This window comes from Calypte anna, chromosome 2 (assembly GCF_003957555.1).
Source record: "Calypte anna isolate BGI_N300 chromosome 2, bCalAnn1_v1.p, whole genome shotgun sequence".
NCBI lineage: Eukaryota > Metazoa > Chordata > Aves > Apodiformes > Trochilidae > Calypte > Calypte anna.
In genome coordinates, this window is record NC_044245.1 from 58825996 (window position 1) to 58843184 (window position 17189).

The 17189-nt window shown below is 35.4% G+C and overlaps 1 protein-coding gene across 1 annotated transcript in view; it reads left to right on the plus strand.

Moving 5' to 3' along the window:
* ATP9B (ATPase phospholipid transporting 9B (putative)) overlaps positions 1–17189 on the plus strand; it is a 161593-nt gene that overhangs the window by 91627 nt on the left and 52777 nt on the right. The gene's annotated exons all lie outside the window — the stretch shown is intronic.

Sequence of the window (17189 nt, forward strand, 5' to 3'; positions counted from 1 at the left end):
TTTAGGTAGGACTGTTACGAGTACCAAGGAAAACAATTGTCTTTGAGGTAGAAACGCTCATCTTTAGACTTTTGGACTTGTATCTCACAGCTAAATACAAATTCACACTAAATTTCTCTCAGATTTTTTTTACTGTAAAGTGTTTGACCAAAGCTTCATTGGTGGTTTTAAGAAAAGTTTATAATGGACTGCTAAAAGTTATTGGGGCTTCCAGAGGAAGTAGAGCAAAATAACAGGTTCCAGTTGGTAGTCAAAATATTCTCCTAAGGATTTTTGCAAGCAATGGAAAAAGTTTCCGGAGATTTGTCTGTTGAAAAGATACATGAAGTTTGAATGCTTCCCTCTTTATAGGGTTCTTTCAGTTAAAAACAAAGAAAATAGCTCTTCATTTTATTGGCAATGTTTCTAATGTGAGTTGAGGAAGGCCCTCAATTATATAGAGATTAAACTTCAATTGCAGGCTGTAACTTACAACCTAGACCTCTGTTTAGTGAAAAGATACTTAATTATATTAAGAAAGGAAAAAATTCTTGCAAGAGATTTAGAAAAAAATCAATTGTGACAGGTTGCCATTTTCACGCCATTCATAATAAGTTGCTCTGAGTGGGAACATCAAGAATGAAATGATAATACAAATTGCTTGAAGCAGTTATTGCAATCCCCTGAGTGTATTGATTTGTGTTTCTAATAAAGAGATGCTTTTAAATGTCTTGTTGACAAAGACAGGTGATATGAACCATTACATAGATTAAGGCCTTTTATTTTTTTAATCTTTGTAGCATATATTTTAAAATAAGAGTAAAATGGAACCAGGATGTTCATGGTGCATAATTATTTTGTATTCTGTCTGATAGAAAAATAAGCCCTTTAAGTAACAGAAACTTTCTCTTAAGAATTCTGAATAGCTTCTGACTAATAAATCTCACAGGTGTTTAAAATGAAATTATTTACTATAGGAAATTGATAGAGGAGTATGCATAAATCTAACACACTTTACCCAAATTCAGTAGATTCTGGAGATGTGTTAGATTGTTAGTAAACATTTATTATTTTTTCATCATTAATGTTTCACACTACAATAAAGGGTAAAAGGATTTGCTTGAAATTGCCCTGATGTTTAAAGAAGTACTATTAATATTAAAATAGTTGCTCCAGAGTCTCATCAGCAAAAAATTAAGTAGCGTATAAACCTATAAAGAGGACTTCCAGCATCATGTTGACAAGCTGCAGCATGGTATTTACTGTTATAACAATATGTGTACTGCCTTTACTTGCATATTGTTTAATGTTACAGCTCTTAACAAGTAAATGTTGTGTTCTTTCATGTACAGGGGGAACCTAACTAAATTTTATAATTCTCATGAAGCACTAAAAGGCAAAATATTATGAGTGCATAGGCCCAAGAATGCACATAAACAAAATCCTAATATCCTAATATTATTATGTGGTGTATACTGTACTCTCAGTCTACAAACACTAGCTAAAATAATTTGCTTAGGAACAACTCAAGGGGTGTTTAGTCTTGACATTAAGAAACACTTCTTAACTGCAAGAGTGGTCAAACACTGGAATAGGCTTCGTAGAGAGGTGACTGATCCCTGTCAGTGTTTAAGAGGCTTTTGGATAATGCTCTTATTCAGATGCTATAACTTTTGGTCATCTCTGAACTGGTCAGATGGTCTGTATGTCCCTTCTATCTGAAATAGTCTAGTTTGTTATAATTATGCTTCTAAACAGCATTTCACCTGCCACTGCTAAAACAAGTAATGCTTGTATAACTCACCTGTACTTTCTAGTTGTACAAAGGCCTCTACATTAACCTAGTAAGATGTTCAATATTTTAAATATGTATATTCATGTGTTCCTTGGAGGTGCTTAATTTTTTGTGCCCAGTGTAGATGACACGAATCTACTAAATGTGAAGAATGCGACTTAGTATGGTATGTGAAGAGTTCACTGTTTTAAATGTCTCTACCTTCACAGTTGCTCTATTGAATACTCCAAAAGTTTTAGAATTAAACTTATACTGAGTAGGTGAAGACTTTCTCTTGAGCTATTTTCTCTACATTAGAGATACATTAGATACAGCAATTCTGCATCATCTGTCTATCAAATGGCTCTGTAAATGTCTTGTGGGAACCAATTGTTCAACAATAATATTGCCACGAGGTGTGAGGTTTTGCTCTCTGTGAACTGAGTATCTTTGTTTAAAGTGGTAGCCAAAAAGTACCATGGCCAGTTAGGACAGATTTGGGAACTGAAGACAGAAAACCACTTCAGGCTATCACAGATGATACACTGCAGTACTTCAGTGTAAAAAAAATATAGTTGTCAACATTTTCTAAAATGTAGTTTTAACTCTGCATTTCTGTGGAGTAATCATCTTTATCGTCTCTTGTATCTTCTTCCATGGGGTGAGATTGGTTTGCATCCTTCTCTAGGGTAAGAGTTAGTGCCTCAGGTGATATTCTTGTTACCTTGCAGCAGGTAGACAAGCAGCAGTCAGTTGATTACTTCTCTGTGAGTTTGGGAGGGGAAATCTTTCTGTGTATTCTCAGGCTCAATGATAATGATGACATGTTGGATGGGGTATTAAGCATTAGGAACCTAAAGGAGGACAAAGGGAGTCTGAAGTAGTTTTTGAGATTAGAAGATGTATGATAGTTGGAAGATTAAAGAATGGGAGGTATAAAAAAGAAAATAAGTCTGCACCAAACAAATGATGAATCAAAATTGAAATGAAATTGTTTTATTGTTACATTGCTGCAAACTCAAGAGGAAATGTGTCTTTCCCCTCTTTTTACTTTAGAGAAGAATTGTTGCAAATACTATTTGGAACTGGTTTTAAGTGTCAGACTATCTCTCAGCTGCTTTTTGAAAACAAATAAAAATAATATGCCAGAGATATTTCTGAAAAATGCTCCTATTGGAAGTATAGTTCAGGGTTGCCAATGTGTTCTGTCTTTTGGAGAAAGCAAATACCAAGATCTGTGATTCTTAATTTACATTGCTATACTGAAAATTCTGTGTCCAGAAATAAGCAAGAAATATATGGGCTTGGCTCTTTTATCATGCCTCTTTTTTCATTGAAATACTGATAGATTCCATTGAATTTATTGCTGGAGCTTAATAACATCACTGATGTAGTTTGTACTATAAACTGAGTTTTTCTTAGGGCAATTTTTTTGTTTTCCTGCTTAAGGGTAGGTGTTTTTTGACTATACCAATATTAAAATTTAGAGGTGCAGACCTGCTCTGTAAACACTGAGCAGTAGACATCAAAATAAGTTTAAGTAAATTTACATATAAAAATTGTGAAATGTATGTACATTCTCAAGCACGTGGTTTATCTGTACGTTAAACTTTGAAGGGTTTATTGTGTTTGAAGTATTTAGTCACTCAAGCAACAATTTTCTTAACTTAAAGTCAACACTTAGTTGGTTTATTACAGTTATAAAAATTGTTTCATTGCCTAAGGATGCAGACACAGTCTGAAAAACATAGAGAAGAGAATTTGCTTAATGGATCAATTCAATGTTTTTAATTCCAAACAATATAAAGAACAAATATTTCTGACAAGGTTTAATTTCAGTCTAAAATGGTGTGTTTTGTGCTTTAGAAAAATGTAGAAATGGTAGCATCAACATTATTATAGTATAATGACTCTCTGCATTTCTGCATTTTACCTCATTGGCAGTCACATCATTACTCATTAATGCAGTTCTAGCCTTAAAAAAAAAAAACATAGAGAGATTGAATTGTGCTCCTCACAATGTTGTAATCAGTAGTCAATCCTATTTGGATAGATATTCTTAAACCTTGGCTTTCTGGATGAAGTTGGATTTGTCAATGCTAAAGGTCATTTATAGGTGTAAATTAACAATCTAAGGTTCCTTATTTTTTCTGCATTTTGCAGTGTTCTCATTTTTAGCTGTTTAAAGTATAGCTTAGGTTTTTTGTTACTTAAATTTAGAATTACCTTTGCAATTCTAAAATCTTGGTAGCAATTATATTAACACAACCCTTCTACAAATGTGACCTGTTTCCATCAGTGGCAACAAATTTTGAGAGTAAAAAAAAAAAAAAAAAAAAAGTAATATACTTGGAAGGAGACAGAAATAAATTTGAGGTAATGTTTATTGTGTACTAAGATTGAAACATTACTTGGACAATGCAATATACACATACACACTCAGAATGTATACAGTGCATCAAACTAGGCAGAAATTATCTTTACAGAGGCTACTGATTCCTCAGGTCTATATAGGAGCTACAGTGTGTAATCTGCCTAGTGTGATTCAGATTAGTACAAAAATAGTTTTTGTATTGCTAATCCTTACAAGCAGCATTGAAAGCACTATTTATTTATTTATTTATTTATTATGGAATTCTACATCTGTTGCCGTGTTTTAACATCAGAAGTAAAACTTCATAGTAAAGATTCAGTGTTCATCAAAAATATTAATATGGGATTTCCCCTCAATTTTAGTCTGAAAGGTAAATACTTCATTTCTTAGGGTGCTTTGATTTGTCATAAGTTGTTTGGTTTTTTTAAATAAACAAAGATCTAAGTAGTGGTATTTGTTTAGTGTGTGTGTCTTGCTTTTGGTTATTTGAAAAGGGCCTCTCTTGTGAGCCTTGAAGTAATAAAAAAATTATTCTATTCTGGTAGACCGAAGCAAATCACTTTATTTCTAGCTCCTCCCACAAAACTTTTCTTTGAAGTATTTTTTGACTAAATTTGCTTCTCTACCTTTAAAAAGCTTCTCTATGCTTGTCCTTCTCATGGCCTCATTTTATGAGAAGAATTTTTGAAAAATACTTCCTAAAAAAGAGCACATCCCCATTCATTTCTTCTTTTGGAGTGAAATAGAATGGCTGGAGCAAATTGATGTGTTCCCAGACCTATTCACCAGTTTATCTGTTCAGCATAGTATTTTCAATGCTCAAAATATCTGCTTCTTCTGCCTTGATGCACTTTTTCTGAACATCCCTAAATTTGGTTGTCAGACATCTTGTGTCATTATTAAGCCATTCTTACCTGTTCTACCTCAGAGGTTGACAACTCTGAGTCTGAATTGGATTTCTGTTCATGGATACCTATGTTAACATTAGTAGGTCTTTTATACTGTGCCAGCACGTCTCTATAACAGAGGTAGAATAACATCATGAAACTTGAGTGTTGGTATAGATCAAGGAAAGCAAATGCCCTGTGAAATTCTGTGTCAGTTAACACAAGAATATGCTGTTACCTAAAGAGCATCAGAAAGGCCTCAGAATTAATTGACTCTGTCCTGTTGTTACGCTGTTAAGCAAGGGCCAATAGCTTCACTTGGCTGCTCTTCTTATTAATTTGATAATTTAAGGTTTGTAGTGTGAGAAAAATTACTTCCTATGGCTGTATCCTGGTAGTACATAGGATACAAGCAGAACCTTGAAAAATATTATGTGGTTCTTAGTGACAAAGTTCAGGGATTTCTAAGAGAAGGGTTTATGTAGCACCTCTTACTGGGGTATGATGTGCTGTGCTTAATCCTCCTATAAACTCCTCTTCGTATGAGATAAAATTGCAAAAGCTGTCACCTACAGCTATTAAGCAGTCCTCAAACTTAGTTTGTCCTCTGTACAAAGAGCTTCTTTCCAAGAATGTGCTTAACCACCAGCTTCCCTGGAAGAATGAGAATCCTTCTTGGTGTGCAGGTAAAATTTTGGGGATCTGGCCATGGGACAATACCTGTAATGTAGTATTCTCTCCATATGTTTTCATCTCTGAGCAAAGCAAGGAAAGTGGCAAACCGTGGAAAATGGAGTAGCCCCTCCCAGATCCTGAGAGTGCCTTGGTGAGACTGATGGAACAGTGTTAGGTAAGGAGGACACAAGATGTGTTTCCTGAAAAGTTTGGAAAGAAAGGCTGAATTTGTGCTTGCAAAAACGGTATTAGAATGTAGGAGCATTGATGCTTGGAAATGGTCAGCAGTGTTTTGGCAAATCACTTTGGCAAAATTTCTGTGTTCTTCACTCTGAACCAGAAAGATTATCAACCTGCTGTCATTAGTAGTAGCTCCATTAGGTCAAATAGCAAAAATGTGAAAGTGGGGACTTCAGTCCTCAGATGACTGGAAGAAAACTAAATTTAAACCACTTTATTGAAACAATAAGACAACAGTAAGACTGAAAGTCGTGATTGACTACTTGGTGTGCACACGTGGACAGAATTCACTTAATGCGAACTTATGTATTGTACCAGGGTTTTTTGTGTACTCCTATATTTTATTTACAGCATGCTTTACAACTTCTGCAATTGTTTCTATTCGGAGACTTAGCAGTGCTATTAGCAGTGCTTCTTAAATAGTGTTTATTTTTTTATACTCTTCTTTACCTTTTTCTGTTCAAAAGTAATAAAATACTAATACTACAAATGGGAAACCTTGTCACAAGAAATGAAAGGGAAGGAAAAAACCACCCCACAAACAAGAAAAGAGTAACTGGGGGTGGCCAGTTAAAAGTATTTGACTTCATTTCTGATAAATCATAGTGTTTCATAGCACAGTTATATATTGGGTTAGTAGTAGTGCTACTGTTGGATTTGCAGACCAAACAATGTATTTTCTTGGGCACCTGGAAAATAATACTAGATCATCACTTTCTTGCTGTTACATCCTTGGGCTATAGAATAGGTTATTTCATGCTTTCAGTTCACAAGTTAAAGTCCCAGAATAACCTGTACCCTAACTTCTAATTAGTTCTGAAAGCAAAAATTAAACATATTGGTATACCAAGTCAAGTGAGAGGTCTTTTCTGGCTACAGGTAACTTAGCATGGTGCACTGCATTACTATGTGGTGTCTCAGTCACGCAGCCAGCTGCTGCTCAAGAAGAGATTATCCAGTGTTAGGGTACTGTGCTTGTTGAGACATGGGTGTTGAATCAACATTTCTACTTCACCTGGTACCACTTTCTGTTTACAGTCCTCTTGCAAAGGATTTTGTTGTGTAACAAAATAAGATTTAGTTCTGAGCAAAATAATTGCTATATAGCAACATACAAAACAAGCCAGGGAGTGGGTCTTCAGTAGAGGGAAAGAATTCTCAATGTGGCTAAATTTCTTGCTTTACTGTATATTTTGGAGTTAGTGGCTAACTCTTACATTGATTTCATTAAGCCCAAAAATTTACTCATAGCTATAAAATTGCTACAGTGTTAAATTCATTCCCTATTATAAGAATATGTTAGAATAAAAATTGCTATGTTCCAGAATGTGAATGACTAGCCATAAGCTATGTCTAACTCAAAGTCCTAATTTTTTGTGATCTCCACCAAGAATATACCACCTTCTGTTTTGAAGACTCTCATTCAAAGGTTTTGGGTTTTTTTCTCTTTTAGTGTTTTAAAGTTGCATATGAGAGGACTTTGCTCAGTGTCATTTCACACCAGTGTTTGAGGAAGAATCAAATGGTGGAGTACACCACTTCTGCAGTAATCCCTAAAACAGATTCTTGCTGATTCACCAGAACTACAGTGTACTTTACCTGTAGCAAACTGGATGAAATGAATGTTGTTTTTTGGTTTTTTTTTTAATGTAAAGATTTGAAATTTTATCGGTCTACATAAGACGATAGAAAGAGGAGAGTCCTTGAGTTGTTGGCTTGTGTTGAGCATCCAAGTGAGCTGTTAAAATGTCATTCTGTGATGGGTTGAGCTAATCAGTTGGAGGAATGTGTTTTTTCACTTGCGTTGCTCCTTAGAGTTTTGTTGCCATTCAGTTTAATCGTACCAATGGCAAAATGCAGCTGCTGGGACATGAAGAGGGTAGGGTCTAGGAGCACTGAATTTAGATGGTAATTGTAACTTCATATGATTGTTTAGAACTGCACCAGCTTCAGAACCTCTTCCTCCCAGGCTGTGTTGGCTGTGTGCAAGCCAAAGCAGTGGTAATTAAAATACCAACATCGTGGAACTAGACCTTCAAGTATTTTCCTACATTATGGTTATGTTCTGTGTATCCAGTGTTCACTAATATGGGCAATGAACCACTCTTAGCACTGATTTTTATGTATTTTTTTTTCTACCTGCATGCATTTTATTGGAAATCTGAAACTGTTAAACGTAATTGTGGAATTGTTCTGTGTGCTTTCCTTAGTAAAGATGCATGCACACATTCCCAAAACTCTAAAAATGAGACTGCCACTGTGTAGAAAGTTAGATGTGCGTAATATCTTTCATAATTCTACTGGTTAGTAGAGAAGCCTATATAATTTTTCTTTTTCAGCATTTTCCAGAAGTTGTATAGTTCTTTTAATATTTTTCTGAAATTGCTCATTATTTTTTCCAGTATGAAAAGGAAATGTAAAGAGGAATTGAGGTAACTAGTCTTTGTGGTGAATGTGTTCGAAGTATTTCTTTTTAATTATTATGATGGCGATAGAAGGATGTCTTAAATATCAGAAACTAGGATCTTTCAGAGACCTGCAGAACATTCTTGAAATTGACACTCAGATGGTGCTTACATCTTTTATTTGGATAATTTATAGGCATAATTGTTTAGCTGGCCACCCTTTTTATGTAGAGCAAGTACAGAAAAACAGATCATAGAATCATAGAATCGGCTGGGTTGGAAGGGACCTCAGAGATCATCAAGTCCAACCCTTGATCCACTACCACTGCAGTTACCAGCCCATGGCACTGAGTGCCACATCCAGTCTCTTTTTAAATATCTCCAGGGACGGAGAATCCACTACTTCCCTGGGCAGCCCATTCCAATGTCTGATCACCCTCTCCGTAAAGAAATTCTTTCCAATATTCAACCTAAACTTCCCCTGGCACAACTTAAGACCCTGCCCTCTTGTCTTGCTGAGAGTTGCCTGGGAAAAGAGCCCAACCCCCCCCTGGCTACACCCTCCTTTCAGGGAGTTGTAGAGAGTGATGAGGTCTCCCCTGAGCCTCCTCTTCTCCAGGCTGAACAGCCCCAGCTCCCTCAGCCTCTCCTCATGGGATCTGTGCTCGAGTCCCTTCACCAGCCTGGTTGCCCTCCTTTGGACCTGCTCCAGGACCTCGATATCCTTCCTGAACTGAGGGGCCCAGAACTGGACACAAGATCTCCTGTATGCTTTCTTTTATGACACTTTAACTGATGCAGCTGAAGTCTGATGTATTTCCCTGTGTACTGAGACTCAGCAACCATCATGATTCACATAACTTGGTGTCTTAGTCTGCAGTGATGAATGTCTGGAGTGAAAGGAAAGTTCTATACATATCAGGACATGGTATTTGTTTTGATATAGGCTGAACATAGCGATCATAACTAAGATAAATTGCTTAGTTCTGTTAGCACCCTTGATGTAACAAACTTGTCATATTCTTAACACATACAGTCTTTTCCCTTCTTTTTTACTTCAGTGCAAGCCTGTGGATAGATTTGGCATTAAAATCAGCATTCCAGCTTGTACTGGATGAAAATAACTGGTCTTAAATCCTGGATTATACTCGGCAAAGATTGGATTGCTCTTCATATTCTTAAAGCTAATTCTCTTCCCATATCTTCCCTAATATCTTTTTTTTAAATGTATACCAAAACATACTTATAGAAAATAGCATTCAGTTTCATTTCTTATGTGGTTTTTGAACGTTGTGGAATGTTTTCCTAATCATAGTCTCCAAGGAATCCACACAAATATGTTATTTTATAAAAACAAAGATAAATGACTTGTTGACTGAGCTGAAAATAAGATTCTTAGTGATGCCTTCAGAATTTGAGGAATAGACTTCCTTTTTTAATTATTTCTTCCTATTATATAAAGCTTTTTTTCTACTTTAAGTGTGAAAGTGGTTGGCCAGGTTTTGGGTTGGTTTTTTTTTTTTTACTTGGAGGAACTGTTAAATAATGTTTTGATTCACTGTTTTAATTGCCTACTTTATGTATAGTATCCTTCTCAATGTGACTCTGCCAGTACCAGTGCTCTGCTTTGTGTTCTATATCCCTTTCTTCTGACTACTTTCTCTCTTGGCTTGTTCATTTTCTCCACCATGATATTCTGGCCTCTCTAATGATTTTGGTGGTTCTACCTACCCCTTTCTTTCAATCTCCACAATAATCTTACACACCCTTGTTTTTTTTTTTGACTACACAGCATCTCTCCAAAGAAGAAAGTTTAATTCTTTGATAATTTGACATTGTCTAAGAATATTCTTCATCTTTCACAGTTGGTTCACCTTGGAAGGTCCTGTCATGATTACTTTGAACCCAGTGTGCAATGATGATGATTATGATCCTGGTTAACCTTTTCAGCTCTGTCTGCATCCTTCCATGTACTGTTTCCTCACTAGACTGTCCGCCAGTGTCACCTTCCATTTTAACTCATATCTGTAATCTCTATTACCAAGTTGATGGCTTCAACTTTGAAGGCGTGGTTGATGTCCTAGGTGGGAAGAGTCACCACAAGCAGCTGAGTAACCATTACACTGACATTCTCTACACCTTTGAAAATCCTTTCCATAGTATTTACCCAAAAGTTCTCAGCCTATATAGCCACCTCTTATTCTCACTTTTGGATTTTTCTCACAGCTTTTATTCTATTATTTTCTCTATTATACTCTTAATTGCTTTGGCTTGTTCCTTGGCTTATTGCGATAGTTTATGCAGCACCTCATGATGGGTGATGTATAAGGGGACTTCTCTCTGGATTTGCAATTTTTTAAAAAGTGAAACAAATTGGTATTTAGATTCAGGGATGTTGTTGGGGGGGGGGGGTTAATTTTTGTGAATAAGATACACCTGGCTGTACTTGACCTGTGAGACAATATTCTTGAGAGCAAAGGGCAGAAGTGTGAAGGGATAGCCATTAAATAATTGTATTCCTGTCAGTTTCTTGCTCTTGCAATGAAGAAAAAGTGTGTTTTTCTAGCCCTTCCTGTGTGACACACGCTTGAATTGTTCAGAAAATACATCAGCTGGTGTTCTTATGACTTTCCCCATTGTGAAGTTAGGTTCCCTCTGTACTGTTTTATTTTTAAATATATTTAATTCTTTAAAAATATGTGAACTTCTAATGTCTTGCATAATATTTTGTATTTGACTTTAGCCTTTCAATTTTCTTTAATAACCTCAACAGTTTATTTCTAGGTACTTTGGAGTTTTATAGCTGTACAACACCACAGTTTTGTTGTGGAAGGTTTGCTAGCTTACAATGACCCTTAGCTACCATCTGGTACAAATTCAAAGTGCTTCTGTCATCTGCTGCTAATTGCAGTCACCTGCATATTACTGTCATTCTGAGCAACTTGGATTGCAGTAAAGCAGGAATTATACTGCTTGGTATAGCTGCAGTCTATCAATAATCCTCACAATTTCTTTATTAAATTAAGTACACGCATGATGAAAAAGCATGAATTAATATAAATGTTATTTTGTGTTTATTTTCATGACTTTCAGGGTTTAGTCTGACATCCAAAACAGTGTGTAGATTTTATTATGAATATATTTATTATTTCAGTATTCTTCAGCCTGTTTATTCTGGTAAGATTGTTCCAACAGAATCTTACAGAAGAATTCTTTACTCCTTTTTGTAAGCTGATAAGCTCTAGTCAGGGCACTAGCCTACAGCACCATATTATATTAATGTATTTTACTTGTAATTTAGAGAAGAAGAAGAATATCCTGATCTGAAGGCTAAACTGTCCCCTGTGGCACTTGCACAGCTGATAATCGTGAACTAGAAAGATGTGTATATCAAATAGTTTACAAAATGAAGCCAGCTGTGTTTCCCTACATACTGTGGCTTCCTGACATGCATCATTAAACCTTATTAGCTGCTTCCTTTCACAGAGATTCTTGTAGTCTTGAACATTGCATATTAACATTTTCTGCCCTTCCAACTGGAAATTATTTGCTTTATTGTAGAGTGTCAACTTGCTCTACTTTCTGATGCGTTTTAATTGGTACTTTAGACTATAATCATAGTGAAATACCACTATGTGCATTTCTTTATTTGGAAATTAATACAGACCTTTTCACTTTATCTGTCAATCTGGGCAACGTTTCACACAATTCCCAACTGTTGGCATATCTAACAACCATTAAGGGTGAAATGGTTTATAAAATGTCTTTATAAACACAAAAAGCAGGAGTTTACTTTTTGGTAAAATTTTTTTTTGGCTGTTGACTTAATGCTAATAAGGCCATTTCATCTGAAAAAAATTAATTATGTGAAAAAACTCAAATTTAGTGATATAATAAAGTTAATTTGTAGCAGGTGGATTTTGTTTAAACACAACACACTCCTGTGCACATCTATACACACACATCACTTGATCATTGAGTATTGCATCCAGTTTTGGGCTCCCCAGTTCAAGAGGGAGAAGGATTTACTGAAGAGAGTACATTGGAGAGCTATGAGGATGATTCAGGAACTGGAACACCTGCCTTATTACCAAAGGCTGAGAGACCTGGGGCTTTTTAGTCTGCAGAGAAGACTGAGAGGGGATCTAATTAATGTCTGTAAATATATAAGGTCTGAGCATCAAGAAAGAAACACAAGAAGAAGGAAGGGACAACCTCTTCTCACTTGTACCCTGTAGTAGGACGAGGGGCAATGGATTTGATATAGATCACAGGAAGTTGCACCTCAATATGAAGAACAACTTTTTACTGTAAGGGTTACAGAGCCCTGGAACAGGCTCCCTGGGGAGGTTGTGGAGTCTCCTTCTTGGGAGGCATCCACAACCCATCTGGATGAATTTCTGAGTGACCTGCCCTACTTTTGGTCCTGTTGTGGCAGAGAGGTTGGACTTGATCTTCAGAGGTCCCTTTCAATCCCTGACAGTCTGTGATTCTGTCATTTCACCTCTCATACATTAGGAATGCAGATATTTTGAAATCATAAGCCCTTTGTGGGTAAAAAAAGATTTGTAACTAAGTATGAAATTAGAAGTATGTATTTGTGTGTTTACAGTTCTTTCAGGTATTGGAACAGAAGGGCAATGAATTGCTTCTGATCTTTATGACCAGGATTGTCAGCAATATTTTTCTAGAACTAGTAGTTAGTTGAATGATTCCAGTAAGAATCATGTTAAGGTGGCATTTTCTACTGAATTCTAACTTCTTCCAAAATGGAGCTTAGATGTTTTTTAAATTTTCTGTGAAGTTTGCATACAAACAAGATTTTACACCCAAGAATATCTAGGGACAGAGGAAAAACTTTCATGCATTCAAAATGCTCTGGGTTTTTTCTTGGCTGGTATGCTGTGAGAGATAAACCCTTCTTATATTCTACATTTTTTAATGTTATATATAATTATATATTCCTTACAAATAACATTTAGATATAAATGCTTTGAGACAAATTCTGAGATGCTTTGTTGATGTATGTTTGTTTAGGTTTTTTTAACCTGATTTCCTGTGAACTTTCCTATAGAAAGGCTAGATGCTAGTGTTTGTATCCTACTTGCAGAAGTGCTTAACCAGTGGAAGTATTGGTGCATTCCAGTGACAAAGGAGATAACTAAAATTTCTCCTCCAGTTCTTATTTATTCTCTTGCATTTATTGGTGAATCCATCTTCAGAAAGTAGCCTCTCTGTGTATTGTATGTACCGTATTACATCAATTGCACTTCATGTATTTGAAGAAAGGTTGCAGCTCTGCTTTCCGTGTATTTTTATGGCATAAGCACCAATTTAATGTGTGCTACTATTTCCTGATAGCTTTTTAATTCCAATTTTTTTTTAAATTTACACAAAAATAACATTTCAAATGCACTCCTCAATTTAATGTCAAGTGAGATGGGAGAAAAAAAATCCCACCTTTTAAGTGTTAAGTTTACTGCTGTTTTGGGATAAAATGAAGTGGTGAAACTTGAAACAAGCTTAAACTACATGGCTCCTTGCCTTCATTTATTTAATTCAGCTCTCAATGGAAAAATCTCCATACATATTTTGACAACCTGAGCTCTGACTTCTCTTCCCCTAACCCTATTGTGTGGTAAACTCTTTAAAAATTGTAATAATCTTTGCTAATACCTCAATCTAGATAATCCATGAAAAACTGAGTTACTAACACCCTGTTTTTAATATGGAGAAAGCAAATGTTGGATTTCTTTAAATGCATGTTTGCAAGTGTATAATTTCAAAGATGTCTTTGAAAAAGCTACAAGGTTTTTAGGATATTTATGAAAACTTACCTAACATGCAATGTGACATCTATGTAAAACACTTACTTCAGACTCTTCAGTGACAAAGATAATGTGTGCAGCTTTCTGTATGAAGAGGTTACTTAGACTGGTCAAATGCATGGTCTGAAGTGTAGATATTTTAGAATTCCCAAAGTTCACACAAATGAAAGAGCTAACTGTTGCTATCAGTTTGTTCTCTCCTTTTTATAACTGTTGTTCTTGAAGGAAGTAGTGCCTCGTACTGAGCTATTTCATTTACTTTTAATCATATAGCACATTTTTATACACATTAAAAACTTTGGCACCGGTTCCTTCTCATGCTAATTTTGTAGTTACTTTGGCAAATATGATTATTTTCATCTGCAAGCATGTAAACCATGTTTTTTGAATCTACTTACATTTGGAAAAGGCTGTTTCCATTGAGTATGTTTTAATAATAGTGTGTCATGTGTAAGGCTCTTTCTTCTGTATTCTGACCATTTAAAGGACTCTAGGTGACAGAATACTAGAAAGGTCGTGAGTTTGAGCTGGTTATGATCAAGTTTAAAGAAGATTTAACAAGCATTTGTAAAAGCTACAGATTAAATATGGATTTGAAGATAGTGTTCCAGTGTAGAATCAGACATCTTTAGATCCTGATCTTTTCTCCCCCTAGAATTCCATGTCTTACCAATTTCCATCAGATGCTGTGATTGCTTAGAAACTCTGAACATCTCCTGTATGAACTCATGTATAGCTAGATTGTTTTTAAATTGAAAGAATCAATGTCTTAAGAGTTCTGCTGTGTGAATGCTTTTCATTGCAGAAAAGTCCAATATGACTAGTTAGCTTAAATGACTGAAGTAATTATTTTAAATTGATGGGTGGTCTTTAGATAACATTTTTAATTGATAGCTTCTAATGGGAGGAGGGCACATTACTTAGGCAGCACAATCTCTGTATTTATTCCAGTGTTTAAGAAGCCATTAACCTTTTCAGTTCCTTCATATCCTCGGTGAACCTTTTCAGCATTCTTTTGTGTGATAAATACACATTGAAGTCAGAGAACATACGGTCACACAGGATCTGACTGCTGGCACCCTAAGGGACAAATTCCTGACCGTATGAAGGAGTGTAACATTTTGCTAAGGAAATACAGTTGTTTCAGTGCACAATCTGAATTGTCAAAGTCCTTCGAATAATTAACTCTGCACTTTTCAAATCGAACGAGGTAAATGGAATCAGCCAAGAAAGAGTCATAGGGAAATGCATACGGGGCGCCGTCCTGTAAAGGGTCAGAGCCGGACTGGATATACTGCATGCCCGATGGAGAGCTTCGGGAAACAGCAGCTAACACTGATCTTGAGCACCCTCTGCTGACCAAACTGTACCTGGCATTGCTTGAACTGACAGAAGTCTCCTTTCTAGACTTCAAAGAAGAGCCAAAATACTGACATAAGTTAGGGGCAGGCATCAGTGACTTGGATTCATTCCTATAGATGATGGCCGATTCTGACAATATGTATCAAACTGAAGAATACTCGGAGGCACTGGGATTGTTGAGCAAACTGCAAAAATGTTAAGGAAAATTTGATTTATCAAAGGTTATTAAGAATGGGTCATCTTCAGTTTCATTTTGATCTTTCGAAACATAGTATGTTACTATAGATAAATAATTGGTATTATAAATTGATACAAAACTGAAAAATGAGGCATACTTAAGTTTATTTAATCTGTGGCCATTATTGGTCAATATTGGCCTTAAAGCAACCTAGTCACTATTGAAAGTTGTGGACAGAGCACAGTTACAGTTTCTGCTGTAGGAAACTGGAGTAGAGAGGACTGAACACCTCCCAAATCCTGGAGAGGACTTGAAAGTTTCTCTTTAAGTATCCAAACTCAGATAATGTTGAGTCTGGAAAAGATAACAGTATGAAGTGGAAAATAAAAGAAGCAGAGAGAGAAAGAAATATTTGTTTTCTTTTATCACTATAGATACTGCTAGATGCAAGAGGGATTTTTGTTTTTTAAAGTGACTAGTTTATCTCAAACATGGTTGTATACATCTGTGAGTACATTATTAAAGTAAAAACAAGTCAGAAGTTTATTAGATGCTAGAATTTAATAAATTGCATGTGAGAGCTTTTAAACCTCTGTTTTTAATGCAGATCAAACCATTCAGAAAGCATTTTACTTGCTTATTACTCCTTTTGGATGATAACCATGTATTTCTTGTTTGTAAATATTTTTATTATTTTAAATGCCTATCTTTCAGATAGGTGCTGGGTTTTGTTAAGAAAGCAGAAAAGTAATTGTAATTTGTTTCTTTGAAGATACCAGATCTTAAAAATGTTTCTTGAAATAAGTGAAGTGTGATGTAATTAATTTCCATAAATCTGCAATATTAACAAAATTTCAAATATTTTATTTTGGTCAAAGCAATAACAGGTTGTATGAAATTTAGCCTGAAAGATGCCTATTTTTGCCCAAGGAAATACAGATGATGTTACAGAAAATGACTCAAATGGACTGTTTTCTGATTGTTACTTTTGTAGACTTCTACTGGAGTGAACTAAATAACTAAAGTTTATTTCAGTTTTACTAAATCGAGTAGAACCCCCCCCACACTACCACATTATTGTTGAAACTCCAAAATTAATTAAAACTGTAATAGGGTTTTAGTACTTCAGAAAACATTTTCAAGGTTTGTCATTATTGATTTTGCAACTAAACAAGTGATTGCTTGAAAATGGAACTCCAGAAAAGCAGGGATAGGTGACTTTTTCTCCATATATTTCACTATTTTCTTTGGTTTTGCTACCTTTTAAATCGACTGCTTGAGAGAATTAGTAAGATACTGATTAAAAATGTATCATACTATGTGGAAGATTGGGTAGGATTTCTTTTAATTAAGACAGGCTTATAGAGAATTTGTCAGACCATTACTTGAGTAGAGTATATAAAGAAAGAAGCTTCCTAAACTTGAATCCAAGCTTTACTTGTTTTGATTCAGAGGTATATTAGTTCATTCTGCTTACCTGGATTGCT